The following is a 7604-nucleotide window of genomic DNA, read 5'->3' as shown; positions in this document are numbered from 1 at the left end:
GGGGGGTGCGGAGGAAGAGGGTGGGGGAGTGAGCGAGCGGCTGCATGGTTCTGAGTTACCGGCTGGGCTTAAACCACAACAGTTCTTTGTGGCACCCAACGTGGGGCACGAAGGGTTGAGATAACGACTGGTTGGGCGTTTGAGCTCTTCGGGTGATACCATTAACCTGGAAAGACCTTTTGGGTCTCAAGCCGCGTGCTGCCAATGGCCCATGGGGTTCTGTAGCTCCTTGGGGTCCATCACACAGTCCCATCAGCTGTCGGGTGAGTTTAAAATGCTGATAGAGTCCACAGTGGGTTTATAACCTTACTTACTACAACCTGACTGAGGAATAAATCTCAGGCGCTGTGCTGTTTGTCAGCCAGGTGGGAAATGAGACCAGTATCCTGATAATGCTTCCTCCCATGTCACTACACTCTCCAGTTGCTGGAGGGTAAATGCAAAAGCTCTGGCTAAGAAGCTTTCTTGGTTGTGAATCACTGAGAGCTCTGGACACTGAGGGGCAGTGGGTGTCTTCAGCCAGAGCAGCTCAGGAAATGGCCTGCAAAGCGCTCAGCCCCTTTGGTAGGAGCCAGATGGTTCAGGGATCTGCTTGTTGATGCTCTTTTGGTTAGTTTGTCCTCTTCTTCCTTTAATAATTGATCCCAGACATTATCAGTGACAGTCTCTTGATATTGCAATGCTCCCCCTGCACCTGAGAATAGGATTTATCGGCTGCTTTGCCTGGAAATCCTATCTCTGCATGAGATCCTCACATACCCCTAGGAGGATTCTGAAGGGCTCTCCACAGCCATACTGTTAACTGCAGCAAGCACTTAACGTAATTGCATGGCATTAGTGGACCCATGAAGACTCATGAAGACTCCATCGCTGGAGTGGGTCTCCTCCCACCTTCCCTTCCTTTTCAGGGCAGCTTCTAAGGGCAACTTGTGCGTTCTTCTTTGCCTATCATGTATTCCTGCAAATCCTTCAAAGGATACGTCTTCTGTTCCACCAGTCAGTTCTTCCACGAGGATATGCATATTTATGAGAGTGAAGCTGCCTTTACTGTCTTTCGTACTTGGAAAGGAGTTTTGTTCACTTTTGGTTTCAAAGCCGATGGTAGTGGGGCACTGCTAGCTGCAATCCCACTCCTGTTTCATGTCTCACAGTCCTTCCTCAGCTGTAGCTCAGCTTTGCAGGGCATGTTTCCTCGTGGTCTGATCCGTTATGGCACTGCGTTGTCGTTACCTTTGTCCTCTGGTTATTCCTTCACATTTAGAAGGGCTTGTCCAGATGTTCGCTGTGTTCTGGCTCCTAACCCTTCCTCCATGCCCGAGGTTGTTAGTCCATGTTCCAGGCTGAGGTTTGTCACTTGCCTGTTGGAGTCTCTGCCTTCCAAGGGTTGTGTCCATAACATCTGTCTAACCTTGACCCCAGGTGTTGGGTGGGTTCTCCCCGCCTGGCTCATGAGGTGCTGCTGGTGCAGCTCTCTGGGTGCAGCCTCCCACCCTCAGGCCCTGCAGAGTGGGGTGGGTTCACCTCGTTTGTCTTTAAAGCCCTGAGTGTCTCAGGAAGGAACCCGCACTGCTGTCAGCACACAAATCCTCTGTCCCCATGTGGGGACCTGCAGCAGAATCAAGGAGAGGTGAAAGGGGCTCTTTCCTTGCAGCCTCCAAAGAGCAATCACAGAAAATCATCAGACTGTTGCTTTTCTGGCTGAATGAAGTGGGTTTTAAGGGAAGGAGATAGACGTGTTCTGTGGCTGCATCAGCACCTGGAGGTCGGGGAGAGCTGGGATGGAGAAGGCACGTGAAAAATCACTTGGTTTTGAAGATTCCCATCTTTTGAGGGGTATTTTTCTAACTGTGACTTGTTAAGAAGGAGGAAGAGCTTTGAAATGACCTTAAATTCTCCCAGTTTTGGATAGCTTTGGGTCAGTTTGCTTTTCCCAGCCTGGAGTCGCATGTGCTGGAGATGCACCCAAGCCGATCCACCCAATGTCCTTTCTCATCAGTGGAGAGAGAGCTGCTTCTGATGCACAGTTCGCTCAGGTCCTCAAAGGGAGCTCAGAACCCAAAAGGACCAAATGCCGAAGAATGAGGGCTGAAGTGGGCATCTGCAGTGTCTTCTTTCTGTTTTTGTCTTGTCAGTTTTGGTGGTTTGTGACTGTGGCAGGATAAAACAGAATCCTTATTAATGGCTTCTTATCCTGACAGATGGGGTTGCTCAGGGGTTCAGGGATGTGGGTGATGCTCGATTCCCATGGGGACAGCAGAGCTGCTGGTGGTACCCAGAGCAGAGCATCAGAAAACAACCTCTCTAGACCTGGAACTGGTTTGGAAGAACCAGAAATTGCTCACGAGAGGAAAATTCTTGGACAAAGGCATGGCTTGGAGCAGGGGAGATCTGCTTCTCCTGCTCTGTCTTGTTAAAGGAATAAATAAAAGCAGTGGAAGGTACACAGATAAGCTCAGGACTCACCATAGTCCAGGAATTCTTCAGCAAACGTAGCAAGTTTAATAAGATGTCTGAAAATCACATTCTTTTAAGCTGAGAACTAGGCAGCCTGAAGCAGGGAGGGGAGTCTCGAAGCGCTAAAATAGGGCAGCTCAAACAAGCAGGTAATGGTTAGATGGCTTCAGGAACGAAAACGGGCTTGTCGCAGCCAGGATGAACTTCATAAAATATTTAAACACTTTCCAGTGCTGCTGCAGGAACCCTGACGCCATCCAGGAGGAGGGGAACTGCTTTGGGAAGATGAAAGGATGTAACCACAAAGGACCTCAATGAGTCGCGTGTGTCTGTGCTGCGCAGGAGGGTTCATTAGGGAATGTGCTGCAGCGCCTCGGTAGCTGCCCTCTGCAGCTCAGGGGATTTAGGCTGGAAGCTGAGGGAAGCAGCCGGCACCAGGGATAGGGATGAGGCATGTGGACCGTTGGATTGTACCGGCAGCGCTGTTCTTCTCCGAGTGATAGTCACTGCAGTGCTTTGGTGCTGCCCTGGGTCCTGCGTCCAGCCTGGTCCCTGGGTGCTTTTCTCATCGTAGCTGACTTGGAAATCAAAGCTGTTCTGATTTCTTGATGTATTTGTAACTGTTAGTGTTGGAGGACTGTCACAGTGCTGAGCTGGGGTGACCAGAAGGGAGCCCTGTCTTGGCTGAGGCTAGCCCTCCACCATGGCAGCATCCCATGGACCATCCTGACATCCAGAGATGGAGTGTGCAAGCTGAGCTGCCTGTGGGCAGCTCCTGGTTTCTCCTCCAGCTCCCAGGACAAGGCTCACACAAGGCATAGGCTGCCCGCGCCATACTTTTGCGGGCTCTCCCCTCTGCACTACGTCTTACTGCTGGAGCCCTTGCGCTGTGTGATGACTTAGGAGAAGGGCCGGTCGTCCCGTGGCAGGGAGGGGTGTCAGCTGCCTTGTTCCCATCCTTCTCATTTTACCCGGGAGAATGGATCAATGTGGCTTGCCAGGGAACAGCTCGTTCCCTGGGATACGCACTGGTGTGGATGAGCTCCAGCAGCAAGAGGTTATCTATCACCAGCGAGCCCTTCCCCTGCTGGCTGCAGCGAGGAGCACCACTCGTGCCAAGGACTTGCAGGTGTTGGGGCTCTTGCAGCACCTCTGCCTGAAGGAATGTTTTCGGAAGCAGAGCCCCTGTTCCACTGAGTGGCACAGGGACAGAAAGCAAAGAAGGGAGATGTAAGTCCTCTAGATGCGCATGAGCAGCCAGACAGCAAAACCTGCCAAAACGATGCTTCAGACAGAGTCTGCAAGTAATCAGCAGCTTTGGAGAAATGACGGCATTAAACTACTCTGTGTGATCTTCCTCCCCCTTGGAGCTGCGCCGGACAGCTCTGATTTACAGGAGAATTAACGTGTGCTCTCCACCCGCTCCTCAGGCTCCCTGTCTGCAGGAGCACAAACATGTTGTCATGTTCTGGGGAACCAAGGCCAAGCAGCGAGGTCCTGGGAGGAGGTGAGTGCAACCCGGGGCTGCTCCCGCCAACTGGCAGCGAGTGGTACCCATGGCTGGTTTCCCTCTTGTTTCTTCAGTTGAGAAACCAGATGTACCTTGAGATGTCTGACTCTGGGTGCATGGATATTGAAATCTCTGCCATGGCTGAGGATGTGCCTCAGGTGTGTCCCCATGGTACACGAGGGGATGGAGCAATGCTCCATCAGGAGTGGCTTGGGGAGGAGCATGGTGGGCTTTGGGAAGGTGTGAAGGTGCAGTGACGCAATGAGAAGGGCCCTGACAAAGCTGCTGCACCTCAGGGCAATGTCCAGGAGGTGCTTTGGAGTCTGCAAACCTTTGTGGTGCAATACCCTGCGTCACATCAGGGTTTCAGGTCTCTTTTCCAGCAGCTTCCTGCCCCAAGAGCTGTGATCCTGCTGATGCAACCAGTGTCCCACCGTTGGTGGGGAGGGCCCGTGCTCAGTGCCTCACCATCATGGAGGGGCAGTGGGGAAGGGACGGAGGGAAGTGGAGCCGAATAGGGGAAGCACCATGAAGCTTTGCTGGGAGGTTGGGAAGCATGAACAGGAGCAGGGGTGTTTTGCCATGGAAGAGGTGCAGTTTCCCAGCGGCTCCGCAGCGCAGTGGCTGCAGGACATGGTTTCCTGGGAGGTGTGGAGTGGTTGTTGAGTGGGGAAGTGACGTGTCCTCTCATTCAAGTGCCTCTTCACTCCGCTGTGGGATTTTCCATCTGGCTCCTGGTCATGCGTAAACCCAACAGGCTGCTGGAACTCCCTGCGAGCAATGCCGGTTCGGTTCCCTCCTCCAGCCCTTCCTGCCAAAAACCCCAGTTTGTCTGAAGCCACGGGAGGAGAGGAATTTCCTGAGGAGGATGAACAAGCCCTTCTCAGTCCCATGTTGGTCAGGGGAGGGCTACCCACGGCCCTGCCCAGGGCTTGTCGTTCATGGCCACGGGCTAGTGACAGGGCAGCAGGAGCGGCCTGGCTGCGCCCCCCGTTCTCATTCAGAGAGAGCCTGGTAAGAGAAGCCCCTGGCAGCCGTTCTGAAGGGAACAAGGGCTTGAGATTGGGGCAGGAGCATCCTGGGATGTCCCGGTCTTGTCCCTCTGTGCCCAGGCAATGCCCTGTGGCCTGGAGAGCAGATGGAAGGTCTCCCCTTTGGGGGGGGGTGTGTGCAGCCCGGCTGGCACAGGAGGGATGGCACCCAGGGTGTTGTGTTATTGCCCATGAGGCTTGGTGTGCATCCTCTGCCATCCCACCGGTGGCCGCCCTTCCCTCCCCTGCTCCTTGTGGTGAGCTGGTGGGGGGTGGTGGGCACCCAGGGGCACGTTGTCCTGCTGCTCTGCATTTCACAGCTGGTTTGACTTGTGTGCATGTGCGTCTGCACACAGGGTTATGGACACATGTGGTTTGTGTTTGTGGTACATGGCAGGAGCTGGGCAGGGACCCGTGTCCTCTATTGAAAGCAGTTACAAATGAACAAGAGAGGTGAAAAAAGCCCTAAATAAATCCAGAAAGTAAACGCTCAGTTTTGGTGGCCTTCGCATGAAGATGAATGTGGAAAGCTGGTTGTGTAACAGGGCAGAGCCACACAACACCCTCCCAAGCCCTCTCGCCCGTTGGGTTGCGAGTGAGCATTGGCACAGACCAGCAGCAGCAGCAGGTCCTCGCTCCACTGATGCCCTGTGCACTCCCAAGGCAAGGCTTTCCCCAGGGCGCTCCAGGTTCTCCTGTCCCACTCCCAGGGGTTCCCTCTGGTGAAGGAGAGCTGCTGGCTTCAGACAGAGAAATCCACCTTTGGTTCAGCTGCTTGTTTGGTGTTTGGAGGAAAAGGAAAATCGAGTTGTGGCACATCGTGCACATGACTATATGGAACACGAAGGTCAGTGGTTGCCCATCGGTGCTGTGCTACTCAGCTCCTTTAGCTGGGCCCTGGATGGGTTTGTTCTGCATCTGGTCACTGGCAGGTAAACGGGGTGCAGCTCCCGAGCTGCTTGTCAGAGCTGCTGGGGAGGGATGGGTCCTGAAAGGGGATTCAGGAGCTGCGCGGGAAGCAGCTTAGCCTGGGCAGGGCTTGGCTGCTTCCCATGGGGACCATCACGTCCATGCGCTCTCCATCCCTGGTCCTGCCCTCCCTGGTGAAGGGTTTCCATCTCTTTGTCTCACTGAGCACCAATGACTTCTGCTCAAGCACATGGTGGAGTTTCCTTTTTCTCTTTTTCTCTCTTCTCTTCCCAATGGTAGAGCAGTCGGCTCGTCTGTACTTAAGGCCAGAATGTGGGGAAATTAGGAACATGCTATAATGCAATTAAAAACAACCCCTATAATTGCTGTAATTTATACACACCTATAGAAAAAACAGCTGCTGTAATCAAAGCTTCTGGTGCATTTCTGTTGTTTTAGCAAATGAAACAGAAGGAAATGGTTCCATCTGTGTGTTCACGTGTGGCACGAGGACTCACAGCAGCCAGAGGTGCAGCCAGGGAGGGGTTTGGTGCTGGAGATGTCACTAGTGTGGGTCAGCCCCTGCTCCAGCACCGCTCGACAGAGGGATGGGTGCTCAGGGGCAGTCTGTGGGTGCTGATGGATGGAGAGGAGCGATGCTGTTCCTGGAAGATGTGGGATGCTGCGGGTGTGCGCTGGGCTCATGCTCTTCAAAGCGTGCACCTCGCACTCATGCCCCCTCATCCACAGCAGCCCCAGAACATGGAAGCAGACCCGCTGCCGTTGATCAGTGCAGCGGGGAGGGCTGAGGGGTGATCAGCAAGTGAGATGTTCCGTGCCTGCGCCAAGTTGTGTTTGATGATACTGAGCTGTAAGGGAGAGGGTGGCAGGAGCCGCCAGCAGCTGCTGCTTCATTATTGACACCGCACTGTAGTGCAAAGCACTTCCTCTTAATGAAGGCACCTGGGGTTTTACTCCATTTTCCAGCCTGCTCCTGCGAGCTGCCTCACCCACCGCTGGCTGCAATCTGCAACACTGCAAATGAGCCCGGGCTATTTCGGGAGCCAGCGGTTTTTCAGGAATGAACACTCTGCCCGTGCTACAGGTCTGGGATCCAAGTTCTCTTGGCTAACTAGCCCCCAAATTAGCCGTGGTGCTGGGCCTGCTGCAGCCGCGATGAAAGCCTTGGACAGCAGTTTCCAGCCAAGGATGAATGAAGCACCACAGGGATCCTCTTCCAGCCCTGACGTTTAAAATATTAACAGGCTATCATTTTCCCAACAAGTGCTGCAGCAGGTACCGAGCGCTTGTTATAAAGCATTTCCTCTTAGTGGAACCACGTATTTTAATGGAAATGTGGTGTCACTTAAATTATTGATATCCAGAAGAACAATGGTCCACTGCACGTCCACAGATACCAACAGCTTCTCCAATAGGCCCTTTCTCCTGTTCTGCTCCAGGAGTACAGCAGCCTGCAGTGGGGTCTGGCAGGGGCTGCCCTGGCTCTGTCCGGAGCTGCCATGTTTCTCCCTCTGCCCATCCCTCTATTGCTCCAGCCAGGATGGTTTGCAGAGGAGAGAGATGCCTCTCCCGTGGTTCATCCGGCTCTTGTCCCACTTCCTTACCATGTGCAGTACGGTAAGGAAGCGGGATGAGATTTGGGGATTGCTGGTGGGTTCTTTCCGAGAAGGAAACAAGGG

General features: G+C 53.7%; 1 protein-coding gene across 1 annotated transcript in view; it reads left to right on the top strand.

The window, feature by feature from the left end:
* Positions 1-7604, top strand: part of LOC104405931 (probable E3 ubiquitin-protein ligase MID2) — a gene marked incomplete at its 3' end in the record, with an annotated part of 33405 nt that overhangs the window by 21883 nt on the left and 3918 nt on the right. The gene's annotated exons all lie outside the window — the stretch shown is intronic.

The sequence above is a fragment of the Nestor notabilis genome, unplaced genomic scaffold (assembly GCF_000696875.1).
Source record: "Nestor notabilis isolate BGI_N333 unplaced genomic scaffold, ASM69687v1 scaffold15415, whole genome shotgun sequence".
Lineage (NCBI taxonomy): Eukaryota > Metazoa > Chordata > Aves > Psittaciformes > Psittacidae > Nestor > Nestor notabilis.
Note: the sequence above shows the minus strand (reverse complement) of the source record. Positions and strands in the feature narration are given on the sequence as shown.